Genomic DNA, 17643 nt, shown 5'->3' with positions numbered 1-17643 from the left:
TTTTGTAACGGTTCTATCTGTGACAAGATCCAGATACAGTCACATATAAAAAGCGTTACAATAATTATTAGCCACGATTGACCTAATTTTAGGAAAGCAACACGTGGCTCATTTGTCACGAAAACTGTCACAGTTTAGGTGTGAGTATATTATTGCAACGATCCCTTTAAGAACACGTGTGTCCTTGTAGTAACGGTTACAGTAACACTTATAAGTGTTACCTATTGCTTGTAACAAATCTTTTAGTAACACGTTTCATCGTCCTATATCAGCACCCAGATGATGACACGCGTTCTTTTTAACTAACACTTTTTGTAACAATTATTTCCGTGACAATTCTTTAAATTACAATTAAAAAAATGGATAGTCCAGATCCATTATAACGGACCTGGGCTTCCAGTTTACAGGCCTGCGACACAATTTATCCTGAAACACAGGCTGCTACACACATTTCAACACTCATACATACATTGTGGAAATACAAGCACAAAGGTCTATTCATTATGATACTTGCAACCAAAAAATTATTTTATTTAACCAAGCACAATTCAGAGCCAACACTTTGTGAGCTGCCACCAAGAAAAAACAAGCTTAACTTAATTAATACACAATGAGATAAGAAGTTGCAAGAGAATAAAAATATAAAAATGAATCAATAAGATTTGTTATCATACCATTTAAACGAGCATAGAAAAATTTATCATTTCAAGTAATTCTAGCATTGGCATCAAACACGCATGAGCTACAAATAATAAAAATTGAACATGTTAATGACAAGTTTTGATAAAAACAGAATAAAGAAATGTAAAGAACTACATTATTATTGATCACTCTTTATGAAGTTTGATACTTGGAGAGAATTCATATTCCTAAGTTTGAGGGAATATAACATATGTTTAGAAACTTAAATAGATAACATATAAGTAGACTAAAAGACGGAACTCACATAACAGTCTTTGCCTTGTCTTGCGTGCCGATTGTCTTTCAAATCTGCAACACTTATGAGTTATGCACCTGAACAAGGTCCTGGTAGTGAGCACCTTCTGTAAGGCAAGCATCCACCATCGTCCGATCTGCAAGGAAATGAATTGCACCAATCAGTAGTAAATTAGACACTTCCGACTTATACTTGAGAAATTTGTTTAAAAATTCAATACCCCAGCAGTAAATTAGATGATCGGTAGTAAAATAGGCGATATTCCAGGTAATGAATTGACCTTCTCTTTTGTTCAACAAATATGATTCTCCTCTTCCAGCAGTTGCAGGTCCAACAAGCATTCCAAGTAATATGTAACCAAACTATATAAATCGTCCTCCAACTTTGTCGTTTTCCTGGAAAAGCAAATGGAATTGGGTCAGGTCCTGCTAAGAAATAATCAACTGTATCGTTCTTATAGCATCACAGAGACATAATAAATGTAATACATATACGAAACTCGACATACATACCAAGGTTTTTATCTAAGGTCTTTGTGAAGTGGTTCAAAGCAGGTGGAACCTTCGAACGTTGCTTAAAATCCTCCTTTGGCGTTGAATGCGGAAAACTTTTGGCCATTTCACGAACCTATGCAAATCCTTTTTGGAGGCAATGCACCACCAATACCAAACTGTTTTGGACGCTTTTCAAATAAAGGGTTCACAACCTTATCCTGCAAGATGAAAATTCCATCTTCAGCAGGGAAAACTACATATTTAGTAAAATAGCTTCTTTGGTGAACATGTTCACAAGAAACTAAAACTTATGGTCTTTTTCTTTGCCGCCACTGGTGCCTTCACCCCTCTTTTGGGAGCCTGCCAAAATAGTAAATTACACAAAACAAGGTCAAACTAGCTGCAGAACCTTCACAGCTAACTCATACTAACAGAAAAACATCGTTCCTTATATATCTAAGATGATATTACGTTTTGTAACACCCATAGTCATAGAAACTTCACATATTGTGGGCTAAACGGAGCATAAGGTGTTAAAGTTGTCTGTTTGTCATAGTACTTAACCATTGACATGTTCGCAAAATTTCTAAACACCGGAATCAATTTTAGACCTAAGTATAGATTGTTCCAATCTCATGAAACCATTAACTTCTGTCACTCACTGTCATAAATCAAGCAATGTTAATATTACTAAGTTTAAAACACACCATCCAATAATAATAAATTTGTGTAAAAATAGAAGTAGATTCACCTGATTGGTAAAGAATTAAAAGTAGTCCTACCAAAGCCTTCCAAATGGCCTAAAATTAGACAGGTTGATTCCTTGGAGGTGTTACTGATTCCTTGTAATGAGAGATAACTGACCCCATCAACTCTGAAAAAAAAAAGACAATACAAAATATTATTGTAAGATGTCTCTAACAGGCTAAGATAAAACAAGATTTAGTGTTAGAAGAGCAAGATGACACACATTTCAGAGTAAAAGGTATATCTTGGTTCTTCAATATACATACCCATGTAAGCAACGAACAAGCAATATAAGCCATCCAAAATAATGTTGTTGGAATAGAAGCAAAGATAGATCCTTCCTGTGAAATCCCATCAATGGTTAATCTTATGACCATTATCAAACACCAGTAGACACATTATCTAAACTGAAAAATGTTTTCCTCATAGCATCCAATAGAATCTGGGAGGTCATTACCATTACCTGCAATACATTTAAAGGGAAATTATAAAATACTGGCGAAAGGAATTACATATTTAAAGACAGATCTAAGTTATAAACAGAACCAAGCTACGAGATAAAAGAACTACCGAGTTACGTCATTCTTTGTCTTTCGTTCTCCCAATGTTCTGCAGTCCACACATGCCCCCCACCTTAGCTCCATAGTTTTCCTCCATTTTAAAGTTTGTTGATCCTTAAAACTTCTGCTTGTTGCAAAGTAAAACCAACATTAAAAATGCAAAAATCACATATTCACAGCCCTAAATTGATTCTTTCCCCTGGAAAACTTTACCTAAATCCCTCATTCAGTTCCAATAGCCAACCGAAATCATAAAAATAAAAACATATCCTTATAACGACTATCGAAAACTCAAAAAAATCCCAGATTCAGTCCCATTATCAACCACATACATACAAATAAACCCATACAATAATAATCAAAATCATTTTAAATTGGTTACTAAACATAAATAAAGATCAAAACAACACAAAATTTATGAGTTCAGACCCGTAGTTATTTAGATCTATGAGTCCAACATTCTATAGCTTCATCTTAATGATTCGACAAACCCCCAAAAAAAATACTACTCATAAAATCTATACTCCTCCTTCAGATTTATATATAACCTTCACAACAACCTTCAAAAATAAAAACCCCATCCGAAAACACTTTATTACTAATAACACAAAATCAAATCAATAAGCCAAATCAAAATTTTTTTAAAAAAATGGGTTTTGAGAAAACATTACATGAGTTGAAAGATTGACTTCACCAAGAAAACCGAAGAAGAACTCAATTTGGTTCCAAAATAGAGGCTAGGATTTCTTCTCTTCTTGCTGATAAATTTAGGGTTTCTCCTCTACTCGTTCTCCTTCGAAAAAACCTAATAAATCACACAGAAAAACAAGATTAGAAATATGTCATCAAAAGTAACTCATAATCGATCAAACAAAAAACAATTGAAACTGAAATCAGTTCTTCGATCAGATCGTGTTTCGATTTATTGCAGAAACATTAGAATATGTAAGATAGACACAAAACACATATAATAGGTTAGGGTTACATGTTCACAGAGAAAATGGAGAGAGTAAGAGGCGGAGGAGAATGAAAAAGAGATAAGGTTGACTGATTTTCTCTCTCTTCTATAACTTCACTTCATAAAAGAAAACCTAATAGATATAGGGACACGATTTTTTGTTTGCGTATTTCGCACATGTACATGTACTGTAACTCAATTAAAGTGGGGTAGTGGTAGAGCTGCACGCCACTGGATTTTTGTACTAAAAAAAAATTAATGAAGGGAAGGCGTCGAACCTGAGAGGTCAAGCTACCCATACGGGAATCAAACCAAAGTGCCACAAGCTGATTTTCGGTTAGGAGCTCATATATTTTCTATATTACCATAAAACATAGAATTCTTATACCCACCCAAAGACTCCTCATAAAATGCTATTTTTCTCGGTAAAGTCTAAAAATACATATTAATTTAATTTTTTATATAGGCCGAATTTTCTATCCTGTATTCAAATATATAAAACGACTTATACACGTATGTCGGTAAAGTCTGAAAATACTTATTAATTTAATTTTATATATAGGCCGAATTTTCTCTCATGATGGTTAGGTTCTTGCTATGTGTCAAAGAGAAAAATTATTGAATGGTTCAAATGGTTTTAATAATAGGTGCAAAATCCATTATACCTAAAACTTATTGCAAAGTCCACTATACCTACTAAGCTCATATTTAAGATCAGTTCTTCAAAGCTCCAACTCTGGCGAACCCTAAAATTAAATTTAAAAAAAAGGTATTAGATGAATGACTTAACAGATGACGAAACCATAAAAATCGACAAAAAAGAAAAAGATGATGAAACCCTAAATCGAAAACATATAAATGATGATGATTGAAGACTTACCCCTGTTATGATTGACATACGATCTCATTTAGAAGAAATAGAGAAGAAATATATCATATTCGAACATCTCAGGTTTAAAGATTACTAGAGTTAGACCTGAGTTTCTCATTCGGAAGAACTGGAGAAGAAATATATCATATTCGAAAACATCACAGGTTAAGATTACTAAAGTTAGACCTGAGTTTCTCATTCGGGTGAACTCCAGAAGAAATATGTTATATTTGAACATCCCAGGTACAAAGATTACTGGAGTTAGACCCAAGCTTCTCACTTAGATGAGTTGGACACAAAATATATCAGATTCAAACATCCTAGGTTCGAAGATTACTAAAGTTAGACTTGAGTTTCTCATTCGGGTGAATTGGAGAAGAAATATATCAGATTCGAAAACATCCCAGGTTAAGATAACTAAAGTTAGACCCGAGTTTCTCATTCAGGTGAACTGGAGAAGAAATATATTATATTTGAACATCCCAGGTTCAAAGATTACTGGAGTTAGACCCAAGTTTCTCATTTGGATGAACTGGAGAAAAATATATCAGATTCGAACATCCCAGGTTCGAAGATTACTAAATATAGACCTTAGTTTCTCATTCGGGTGAACCGAAGAAGAAATATATCAGATTCGAAAACATCCCAGTTTAAGATTACTAAAGTTAGACCTGAGTTTCTAATTCAGGTGAACTGGAGAAGAAATATATCAGGTTCGAAAACATCACAAGTTCAAAAATTATTAGATTTAGACCTGAGTTTCTCGTTTGGATGAACTGAAGACGAAATATATCAGAATTCCAAATCACAGGTTCAAAAATTACTAGAGTTAGACCTGAGTTTTTCGTTAGAATGAACTAAAGATGAAATATATCAGAATTGAACATCTCGAGTTCGAAGATTAGTAGAGTTAGACCTGAGTTTCTGATTCGGATGAACTGAAGACGAAATATATCAGAATTGAGCATCCCAGGTCCAAAGATTACTAGAGTTAGACTTGAGTTTCTCGTTCGGATGAACTGGAGACGAAATATATCAGAATTGAACATCACATGTCCAAAGATTACTAGAGTTAGACCTGAGTTTCTCGTTCGGGTGATCTGAAGACGAAATATATCAGAATTGAACGTCACAGGTTCAAACATTACTAGAGTTAGACTTGAGTTTCTCGTTCGGATGAACTGAAGAAGAAATATATCAGAATTGAACAACACAGGTTCAAAGACTACTAGATTTAGACTTGAGTTTCTCGTTCGGATGAATTGAAGACGAAATATATCAGAATTGAACAACACGGGTTCAAAGAGTACTAGAGTTAGACTTGAGTTTCTCGTTCGGATTAACTGAAGACGAAATATATCAGAATTGAATATCACAGGTTCAAAGACTACTAGAGTTAGAATTGAGTTTCTCGTTCGGATGAACTGAAGACGAAATATATCAGAATTGAAAAACACAGGTTCAAAGACTACTAGAGTTAGACTTGAGTTTCTCGTTCGATTGAACTGAAGACGAAATATATCAGAATTCAACAACACAGGTTCAGATACTAGAGTTAGACTTGAGTTTCTCGTTCGGATGAACTTAAGACGAAATATATCAGTATTGAACAACACGGGTTCAAAGACTACTAGATTTAGACTTGAGTTTCTCGTTCGGATGAACTGAAGACGAAATATATATCAGAATTAAACATCACAGGTTCAAATATTACTAGAGTTAGACATGAGTTTCTTGTTCGGATGAACTGAAGACGAAATATATCAGAAATGAACATCACAGGTTCAAAAATTAGTAGAGTTAGACCTGAGTTTCTCGTTCGGATGAACTGAAGACGAAATATATGAGAATTGAACATCACAGGTTCAGAGATTACTAGCGTTAGACCTGAGTTTGTCGTTCGGATGAACTGGAAACAGAATATATCATATTTGAACATCACAGGTTCAAAGATTACTAGAGTTAGAGTTGAGTTTCTCATTTGGATTAACTGAAGACGAAATATATCAGAATTGAAAAATCACAGGTTCAAAGATTACTAGTGTTAGACCTGAGTTTCTCGTTCGGATGAACTGAAAACAGAATATATCATATTTGAACATCACAGGTTCAAAGATTACGAGAGTTAGACTTGAGTTTCTCGTTCGGATTAACTGAAGACGAAATATATCAGAATTGAATATCACAGGTTCAAAGACTACTAGAGTTAGAATTGAGTTTCTCGTTCGGATGAACTGAAGACGAAATATATCAGAATTGAAAAACACAGGTTCAAAGACTACTAGAGTTAGACTTGAGTTTCTCGTTCGATTGAACTGAAGACGAAATATATCAGAATTCAACAACACAGGTTCAGATACTAGAGTTAGACTTGAGTTTCTCGTTCGGATGAACTTAAGACGAAATATATCAGTATTGAACAACACGGGTTCAAAGACTACTAGATTTAGACTTGAGTTTCTCGTTCGGATGAACTGAAGACGAAATATATATCAGAATTAAACATCACAGGTTCAAATATTACTAGAGTTAGACATGAGTTTCTTGTTCGGATGAACTGAAAACGAAATATATCAGAAATGAACATCACAGGTTCAAAAATTAGTAGAGTTAGACCTGAGTTTCTCGTTCGGATGAACTGAAGACGAAATATATGAGAATTGAACATCACAGGTTCAGAGATTACTAGCGTTAGACCTGAGTTTGTCGTTCGGATGAACTGGAAACAGAATATATCATATTTGAACATCACAGGTTCAAAGATTACTAGAGTTAGAGTTGAGTTTCTCATTTGGATTAACTGAAGACGAAATATATCAGAATTGAAAAATCACAGGTTCAAAGATTACTAGTGTTAGACCTGAGTTTCTCGTTCGGATGAACTGAAAACAGAATATATCATATTTGAACATCACAGGTTCAAAGATTACGAGAGTTAGACTTGAGTTTCTCGTTTGGATGATCTGCAGACGAAATATATCGGATTCGAACATCAGAGGTTCAAAGATTACTAGAGTGAAAATGACCAGACTACCCTTATCGGAAATAAGTAAAGTAAATATTACAATTTAAGAAAATGACCATATTACCCTTATCGGAAATAAGTAAAGTAAATAGTACAAACAGTGAAAATAACCACATTACCCTTACTAGAAATTAGTGCAATAAATATCATGGAGATAGTGAAAATGACCATACTACCCTTATCGGAAATAAGTGAAATAAATATTACAGATTGTGAAAATGACCATATTACCCTTACTGGAAATAAGTACAATAAATATCACACAGACAATAAAATGACCATATTACCCTTACTAGGAATTAGTGCAATAAATATCATGGATACAGTTAAAATGGCCATACTACTATCGGAAATATGTAAAGTAAATATTACAGACTGTGAAAATGACCATATTACCCTTATTAGAAATAAGTTAACAAATATCACAGAGACAGTGAAAATGACCAAACTACCCTTATCAAAAATATGTAAAGTAAATATTATAGACTGTGAAAATGACTATTTTGCCCTTACTGGAAGTAAATGCAATAAATATTATGAAGACTGTCAAAATGACCAAACTACCCTTATTAGAAATAAGTGCAGTAAATATCACACAGACGGTGAAAATGACTATACTGCCCTTACTGGAAATTAGTGAAATAAATATTATGGAGAGTGTGAAAATAACCAGACTACCCTTATCAAAATAACTAAAGTAAATATTACAGAATGTGAAAATGACTATTTTACCCTTACTGAAAATAAGTGCAATAAATATTATGGAGACTGTCAAAATGACCAAAGTATCCTTACTGGAAATAAGTGCAATAAATATCACACAGACGGTGAAAATGACCATACTACCCTTACTGAAAATTAGTGAAATAAATATTATAGAGACTGTGAAAATGACCAGACTACCCTTATCAAAATAAGTAAAGTAAATATTACAGAATGTGAAAATGACTATTTTACCTTTACTGGAAATAAGTGCAATAAATATTATGGAGACTGTCAAAATGACCAGACTATCCTTATCGGAAATAAGTAAAGTGAATATGACAGACAGTGAAAATGACCATACTACCCTTACTGGAAATAAGTGCAATAAATATTATGGAGATTGTGCATTAAGGGTAATATGGTAATATGGTAGTTTGGTCATTAAGGGTAACAATCTCCATAATATTTATTCCACTAATTTCCATTAAGGGTAATATGGTAATTTTCATAGTTTGTAATATTTACTTTACTATTTCCGACAAGGGTAGTTTGGTCATTTTCACAGTCTCCATAACATTTCTTAACCTTATTTCCAGTAAGGGTACAATGGGCTTTTTCACATACTATAATATTTACTTGACTTATTGTTGATAAGGGCAGTTTGGTCATTTTATAGTCTCCATGATGTTTATTGCATTAATTTATAGTAAGGGTAATATGGTCATTTTCACAGTCTGAAATATCAACTTTACTTATTTTTAATAAGGGTAGTCTGGTCATTTTCACACTCTCAATAATATTTATTGCACTAATTTCCAGTAACTGTAATATGGTCATTTTTACAGTCTGTAATATTTACTTTACTTATTTCCAATAAGGATAGTCTGGTCATTTTCACAGTCTCCATAATATTTATTGCATATGTTTCCAATAAGGGTAAAGTGGTCATTTTCATTGTCTGTAATATTTACTTTACTTATTTTTGATAAGGGTAGTTTGGTAATTTTATAGTCTCCATGATAATTATTGCACTTATTTCCAGTAAGGGTAATATGGTCATTTTCAGTCTGTAATATTTACTTTACTTATTTTTGATAAGGGTAGTTTGGTCATTTTCATAGTCTCCATGATATTTATTGCATTTATTTCCAGTAAGGGTAATATGGTCATTTTCATAGTTTTTAATATTTACTTTACTTAATTCTGATAAGGGTAGTCTGGTCATTTTCATAGTCTCCAGAATATGTATTACACTTATTTCCAGTAAGGGTAAAATAGTCATTTTCAGAGTATGTAATATTTACTTTACTTATTTTTGATTAGGGTAGTTTGGTCATTTTCATGATATTTATTGCACTTATTTCTAGTAAGGGTAATATAGTCATTTTCATAGTCTCCATTATATTTATTGCACTTATTTCTAGTAAGGGTAATATGGTCATTTTCACAGTCTCCATAATATTTATTGCACTTATTTCCAGTAAGGGTAAAATAGTCATTTTCACATTCTGTAATATTTACTTTACTTATTTCTTATAAGGGTTGTACGGTTATTTTCATAGTCTGTAATATTTACTTTACTTATTTCCGATAAGGGTAGTCCGGCCATTTTCACATTTTCCATGATATTTATTGCACTAATTTCCATTAAGGGTAATATGGTCATTTTCATAGTCTGTAATATTTACTTCACTTATTTCTGATAAGGGTAGTCTGGTTATTTTCACATTCTGCATAATATTTTGTTGCACTTTTTTCCATTAAGGGTAATATTTTGTAATATTTACTTTACTTATTTCCGATAAGGGTAGTCTGGTCATTTTCACATTCTTCGGAATTTTTATTGCACTTATTCCGATAAGGGTAGTCTGGTAATTTTCACCATCTTCGGAAGAAGCAGATATGTCGAAGTCAAATTTCTATAAAGTCATGACTTGTTGACTTGGTCTTGATCCTGTTTTCTAATATTAAGAAAATTAAAATTAAAAAGAAAATTGTATTTTGATTTATAGAAATGAAATATAATTGTTAGTTTGTATAAATGTGGGAAAATTAGTGACAAGTAAAATTCAAAGTGTTATAATTTTGGGGTTGTTTTAGATGTGGTGAAATATTTGGGTGGAATCATCACTTTGAATTATAATTGTGATTGTCTGTAAAATTGTCAACAAATATTATTGTGACTAATAAAAGAATTTAATATTCCTAATTATTATCATGAATACAAAATTTAATAACAGTTATAACTGTTGCAGGACTTATCACAGGTGTATCTGTGACTGAAAAATAAACTGTGACAGGTTGCACTGTTACAAAATCCTGGTTTTGGTGTAGTGTCCGTCTGGGTTCTAGCGAGAACCACCTGCCGTTCCATCAAATCAGCGATGGTGATATATGGTCGACTTCCTCTGGTTCCTCCGATTTCTTGTCTTGTTGGTGGGGTAGTTGGAGTCTTAGTGGAGGTTGGAGGTGCCATATTTGACGAAGCGTTACGAGCGGTAGCGGCAGTTATGGCCCTGGTGACTGGTGGCGTAACGCCTGAAGGAGCGCTTTCAGTACTGCCATGATTAGCAAGTTGCGCAGGGACATTAGAGGCGGCAGTGGCTCTGGCCCTGGTGATCAGCGGTGTTACACCTGAAGGAGTACTTTAAGTGTTACTCGGGTCAGTAGGTGGCGTAGTTATGCTGTTGGAAGTAGCGTTAGCACCAGGGACAGATTCTGCGTTGGTGTTCTCGGCAGCTGATCCAGATCTGAGTTCCACCATGTTGGAGTTGGAAGTGAAAGGTGATATCGGAAATTTGGAAATCGATATTGCAACTGAGAGATTGATCTCCCACTGTGATCGTCAATTGTCTGAGGGTGAAAACAGTTTCTGCTGGTTTCGGTAATTTCGTGTGATGTGGGTGAGAAACAAGTCCAAACCCTAAACAATGTACTACAAGGGAGTACTTTAGGTTCGAGAGATCAATCTATACAAGTCCGACCTAAACCAAGAAATGGTCGTTCCAGACTTGCTTCGGTCACAAAGTGGAGGAGAAGGGTTGGTTTTGGGGAGGGAAGCGAAGAGAGTGTTGAGACAAGAATAGTTGATTCTGGAAGAGTAGTTGTTTTGACTTGTATCAGAAAGCGTAAGCTAATAGATGGGAAAGCTAACAGGTGATTTCTAAGTGTTGTATGCTCCTGACCAAAAACTTGTTTTCGGTGAAAATAGGTAATGCCTATTTATACAAGTCGAAGTGAAACGTACTCTGGTCTCACTAAGAAATGGAAAACGGGTGAGTAAATGGGAGGAGGTAGTCACCGGTAACGCCTGGAATTGATGTTCCATAAAAGAAAGCGTTTCACCATTACTCCCTGTATTTACTAACCGCCTCATCCTTATGACACTTTCTTATAATGGGTGTAGTGTACGCCGCACGCTGTAAACCGCCAAACCAATACCCAATGAGCATCCCCTAGTTTGTGACATGCGTTGATGTCTCGAGTGTTTTCGTGGAAAACATGTAGCACGTTGTTGTTGTCTGGAAAGTTGAGCTTGGGAGGAAAGGTAGCCGTTGATTATTGCAACCCTTCATTTGGTAGTCAGTGGCATGAAAGCATGATCAGTATGGATTTAATATGGCCTAGTTTAGGCGCACCCAAAAGTTAGGGTTTTGGCTTTGTTTAGGCGCGACCAAACTAGGGCCAAAGGTTGTCATGCGTTAGCTGGTAACCTTGGACAGCTAAGATCTGCACCTTAGATGAAAAAGTGGCAGTTGATTGTTACATGCCTTCGTTTTGGTAGCCGCATAGGGAAGGCCGGTATGGCATGGCCAAAACTAGGGTTTTGGGCCAAAGGTTACCATGCGTTGTTTGGAAACCTTGGACGGCTAGGATTCACATCTAGGATGGTCGTTGATCGTCGCAAGCCTTCGTTTTTGTAGCCGCATAGGGAAGGACGGCATGGTATGGCGCGGAAAGGTGGTTGGCATGCCTTGGCGCGGTTTGGCGTGGCCAAAACTAGAGTTTTGGGCCAAAGGTTACCATGCGTGGTTTGGCGACCTTGGACTGCTAGGATTTGCATCTAGGATGGAAGGGTGGCCGTTGATCGTCGCACGCCTTCATTTTGGTAGCCGCGTAGGGAAGGCCGGCATGGTATGGCGCGGCAAGGTGGTTAGCATGCCATTGGAACATGTGGCATGGCATGCCTTGGCGCGGTTTGGCATGGCCAAAACTAGGGTTTTGGGCCAAAGGTTACCATGCGTTGTTTGGCGACCTTGGACGGCTAGGATTTGCATCAAGGATGGACGGGTGGCCGTTGATCGTCGCACGCCTTCGTTTTGGTAGCCACGTAGGGAAGGCCGGCATTGTATGGCGCGACAAGGTGGTTAGCATGCCATTGACACATGTGGCATGGCATGCCTTGGCGTGGCCAAAACTAGGGTTTTGGGCCAAAGGTTACCATGCGTTGTTTGGCGACCTTGGACGGCTAGGATTTGCATCTAGGATGGAAGGGTGGCCGTTGATCGTCGAACGCCTTTGTTTTGGTAGCCGCATAGGGAAGGCTGGCATGGTATGGCGCGACAAGGTGTTTGGCATGCCATTGGCACATGTGGCATGGCATGTCTTGGCGCGGTTTGGCGTGGCTAAAACTAGAGTTTTGGGCCAAAGGTTACCATGCGTGGTTTGGCGACCTTGGACGGCTAGGATTTGCATCTAGGATGGAAGGGTGGTCGTTGATCTTCGCACGCCTTCGTTTTGGTAGCAGCATAGGGAAGGTCAGCATGGTGGGGCCAAGGCAAATGGCGTGAATGTCTTGACATAGTGGGGCCAAGGGTTTGGCACGGACGGTTTGGCATAGTGGGGCTAAGGTAAGGTGCGGTTGGCTTGGCATGGTGGGGACAATGGTTTGGCATGCCATTGGCGCATGGTGCGGCTAGCATGGTTGGGGCCAAGGTAAGGTGCTGTTGGCTTGGAATGGTGGGGTCAAGGGTTTGGCATGCCATTGGCGCAGGGTGCGGCTAGCATGGTTTTCCATTGGCACAGTGGTGCGGCTGGCATGGTTGGCATGCCTTGGCGCGGAGATATGGCTGGCATGGCTTTCTATTGGCACAGTGGTGCGGCTGGAACGGTTGGCATGCCTTGGCATCGAGATGTGGCTGGCATGATTTGCCATTGGCACGGTGGTGCGGCTGGCATGGTTGGCATGCCTTGGCGCGGAGATGTGGCTGGCATGGTTGGCATGCCTTGGCGCGGTAGCATGAGAATTAGGGTTTGGCATAGATGATGTCGGTCAATGTTAAGGGTTCTGTCGTGGAACATGACACATAAAAAAAGGTACCTTGGTAATTCTTACGTAGGCATGCTGATCGACTCAATAAATGTGCTAATGGTCATAGTGATTTCATGTCAGATGTGCGGTTTTACGATTTTAACCCTAAGCTAAAAACCACCATCAACACCACTGCACCGGGAACTTAACATTAAGCGCAGATTGCCCCAGCAGCCTCCCAGCCACGTAAAGTTGCTGCATGGATAGGATCATCTCCCACACGAGTAAGGCAGTCCGCGATCTCCAAGAGCTTTCTAGTCATATAACACAAAAAGGGAACATCCAAGAGATCCTCTTTCGCCATATGACCGCCACCATACTCAACAATATCCTTATAGGAGGCAACATAAACTGTCGGCACCCAGAATCCATGAACCAAAGTATGGGTAGCAGGGTCTACCCCAGCCTCGACAACGCTCACTACCTAAGGGAAACGAAACCGTACATCCTCGGAATCTTCTATTACAGCAGGGGTGGTTGGTATATCAACCGTAGGAGCATTGTCCTTTTTCTACGAATGAATGGATGAGTCGTCACCATCCACTTTAGCCCGCTTAGAGGATCCCTCGCCGCTTGGGACCATGCGCCTTATACCATCCATATCGGGCCTCGTGGTTTCTTTTCGTTTCTTACTCATATCTTAATACCAGCGACAACATGTCAAAAAAAAAAAGAGGGCAGGAAAGAATGAAAAAGGGGGGGGGAAGGAAAACCAACCTTGGGAATCGACGAACCCAATGGAGTATCAGCAGCCTTAGGACGGGATGCAGATGAACTAGAAGACGATTCAGAGCTACCAGCGGAGCCTGACAAACGAGAAATGAGCACCATTGCAAAGACAACTTAAATTTATAAGAAAGGAAAGGAGAGAAAAGGAAAAGAGCGAGGAATAACAAAAACAAAGACATGTATTAAATAGGGAACTACCTGTAGGATCATCAACGGTTAATGCCACGTGGGATGAGGACCCACCAAAAACTGACCGGCTAGACCCAGAAGGGATCATCGATTGCAGCACGACACTAGGAGATACTGGAGGTTTCCCCCTCCCACTAACGGTTTCATCCCTAAGGGGGTGAACTGATGTTACATGAGGACGCGGCGACACCCAACCGCACCCCGAAGGAAGGCTAACCCCTAGATTCCTCAATTGATCCACGAATGAAGGAGTTGGGATGACACTCATATCCCTGGGAGGTTGCGACGCACCTCTCCGGCGGCTTTGACGAGGATGCAAGGGCGCGTTGTTAGCAGAGGAACAAGGGCGCGGAGCAGGCGATTGGTTCGCCTCCCGCCTGGCTTTCTTTTTTGGACTAGTTTCAATCCAATCACACTCTGGCATGTTCAAGTATTCCTCTATCACATAAGAGAAGGGTTTCCACCCTAGGCGACTAGCAGAGGGAGTCTCCTGGGGAAGTGACTGATGACGCCCAACTCGTCAAAATAAAATAAACAAGGAACAAAGTGATAAATAACAACAATACAAGGCAAAGGAAATGGCAAATACCTAGGATGCTTAGGGACCTACGGGCAGCTTCACGTTTAGCCACGGAGGCTTGCGATCAGAAAACGACCCTTTCTTAGGCTTCATGGGCTCATGACCCTCGGGAGGGGCCCAAGAAGTCACCGCAGGATCCGAGCGACCTTTATTAGATGGAACTAGGTGATGCTCGGCAATTACGACATCAACAAGTTTAATCCGGCCAGAAGCGTGGAGGTCCCGAAGATCTTGAACGGTCAAGTCACGAGGAGGAGATGATTCGCGTAAAAGGAAGTTCAAAGCACGGTCCCGAATGAAGTCATGATACTTGTGGTCCCCTTCAGTAACCGCCAAAGGCCGTGCAGAAATAGGCTGTTTGAACGAAAAATTGACCCCGCGATCAGAGATACGGGTCGCCTCCTTGAAGACATAACGATTGAAGCTAGCGACAATATCTTAAATTCTAGAATTTTCCGGAGGGGGGAACCTATGAGGAACTCCTTGGTCGAACCCCACTTACCGAGCCGCGCGATCAGGATTGTAAGCCACGACGACGAACTTGCCAGCATAAAAATCAGGAAGATAACCAGGCAACACTCCCATCACTGAATCAAAATCCTCCTCTGACAAGATCTTTGTTGAGTCCAATTCCACGTCAAAGGGGGAAACTAAATCATAATGTGCCGGACCTGATCAACCGTCTTGATAAGGAAGTGGCTCAAAATCCTTGTCCACATCTAGATGTTTACCAAGATCACCCTGAGGTACCTTCCCCTTCAAATTCCAAAGAGCCATCCACGGGTAGCCGTAAGTAACGGGTAGCTTCTTTACTGAACCGTCATCCTGCTCTACATCTTCTTCACGACGAACTGCGAGATCGTTAGGCTCAGGCGCGCACGGAGGAACATGTTCCCAATACCAAGCTTGCATAAAATAAGCCGGGATATATGTCTCGATTTTGTATGATAAACCCACCGTCTGAAGATCCTGACAAAACAGATCGAGATGGCGGTACAGACCACCCAAAAACATCGGTGCTAGTGGAAAAGAGACGTCGCGAGACAATAACACTGCCAGTGGCACGATCTCACCCTTGATAGTATCCTGGGGACTGTGCTCAAATATGTCATGGCAATGCCAAAACAATATGAAGGCGGCTAGCTCCGCATGGGGATTCTTCTCATTACGTTTAGGAGGGAGCGTTTTCCCATCCACTATATAGGGAGCCCAATATCTCAACAAAAGAGAAAAAGAAGCGCCAGGGTTAACTTTAACAGACCATTCGGGACCATCTTTTGTCGGATTCGACGGACCATGAATTTACTTGTAAGAACCTATGGAGATAGACAGCAGGCGCTCTCCAGAGGGGCACTTAGGAGGATCCTTCCTCCCCAGCCACTTGATTTTTCCTTTCGAGGCGGATGAAGATCCCCCTTCTTACATGCGCCCGTGGTCACTCCGTCTCCGCCTTGACCCAATGGAGCTTGGATCTTCTGCACTAGTTCGCGACATGAGTCGTCTTTGCATTTTAGCAAATAGGTACACAGTTATTTATCCTCGTCATTCAGCGCTCCGAAGACAGCCGCCTCATCATATGAATGACTGTCGTGAATCGGTAACCCTGTAAGAACGGCGACCTCTTCTAAAATGAAGGTGGTTTCCCCCCATGTTGTGAGGAGACTATGCAAAGGAGGAGCCCAACGACATAAAAGTCGTGTTATATCACGAATTTACCTATGAACTTCCCGCTTAAGAGACAAATGAGAAGCCCAATGCGGAGAGTAACCACATGAATGGGATTGGAGCGTATATGAGAAGCCCAATGCGGCCACACCAATTGAATTTTCGATTTAGATCGAATGTCGATGGCAGGAAGATCGTAGTCGCCCCGATGGATGGCCATCCGCGACACGGTTTTAAATGCGAAGGCGTCCATGGTCTCCGACTCGGGTCGCAAAATCCACCCGGGAGAGGAAGGGTAAGGAAGTACAGGCGGTTTCAGAAAGCGAGAGGCTATGATGTCATCTAGAGGGAAAACGCGTTTATCGTGGAATTATCTTAGCCTCTAGGGCACGCTTTAAGGCAGGACCACTCGTAAATTCAGCAATCGTGTATAACTTACCGTCCGCCGGGGCGGGTAAGGTGATCTCGTCCCGATCGGAATACTTTTTTTCATTTGGGTCCTCATTCCTGGGTTAGTCGGATTCACTAGACTCCTCGGACGAAGAACTACTGGAAGAGCTGCTAGACATGGAGAGTGTATGGGTGTGTTGAAAGAAAAGAAGAAAGGATAAGACTAAAAAGAAAAAAAATTGGCAGTCCTATATATAGAGGGTCCTGGGGATTGGACGTGGCATCCAAAGGCGCCTGATTGATTGACAAATTCACGAAAGTCTCAGGGAAGGCAAATGCACTTGATTGATTTGCAAATAAACGAGGTCCTAGGATAGTCGAAGGCTCCTGAATCGAATGCCAATACCATTTCAACAAAAAGAGGGGGGGAGTAGGCGTGTTTATTAACGCCCACCCCACCCAACACCCTTTCAACAAAAAGA

At 39.3% G+C, this 17643-nt stretch overlaps 1 long non-coding RNA gene across 5 annotated transcripts; it reads right to left on the bottom strand.

Moving 5' to 3' along the window:
• Positions 1 to 351: 351 nt before the first annotated feature.
• Positions 352 to 3805, bottom strand: LOC113341645. 5 transcript variants are annotated; one of them, XR_003356068.1, is made up of 11 exons: positions 3724 to 3805; positions 3410 to 3543; positions 2749 to 2862; positions 2636 to 2641; positions 2445 to 2519; positions 2183 to 2305; positions 1450 to 1791; positions 1218 to 1332; positions 947 to 1073; positions 675 to 742; positions 352 to 569 (listed from the first exon to the last, which is right to left on the bottom strand). It is a non-coding gene; the product is annotated as an uncharacterized LOC113341645 (long non-coding RNA). The 5 variants fall into 5 exon arrangements; XR_003356069.1 differs by lacking the exon at positions 3724 to 3805 and having other exon boundaries at positions 1450 to 1649; positions 1727 to 1791; positions 3410 to 3717; XR_003356070.1 differs by lacking the exon at positions 3724 to 3805 and having other exon boundaries at positions 1158 to 1332; positions 3410 to 3717.
• Between the last annotated feature and the right edge of the window lie 13838 nt (positions 3806 to 17643).

This window comes from Papaver somniferum, unplaced genomic scaffold (genome assembly GCF_003573695.1).
Source record: "Papaver somniferum cultivar HN1 unplaced genomic scaffold, ASM357369v1 unplaced-scaffold_30, whole genome shotgun sequence".
Taxonomy (NCBI): Eukaryota; Viridiplantae; Streptophyta; class Magnoliopsida; order Ranunculales; family Papaveraceae; genus Papaver; species Papaver somniferum.
The sequence above is the reverse complement of the archived record's forward strand: the minus strand, read 5'-3'. Positions and strand labels throughout refer to the sequence as shown.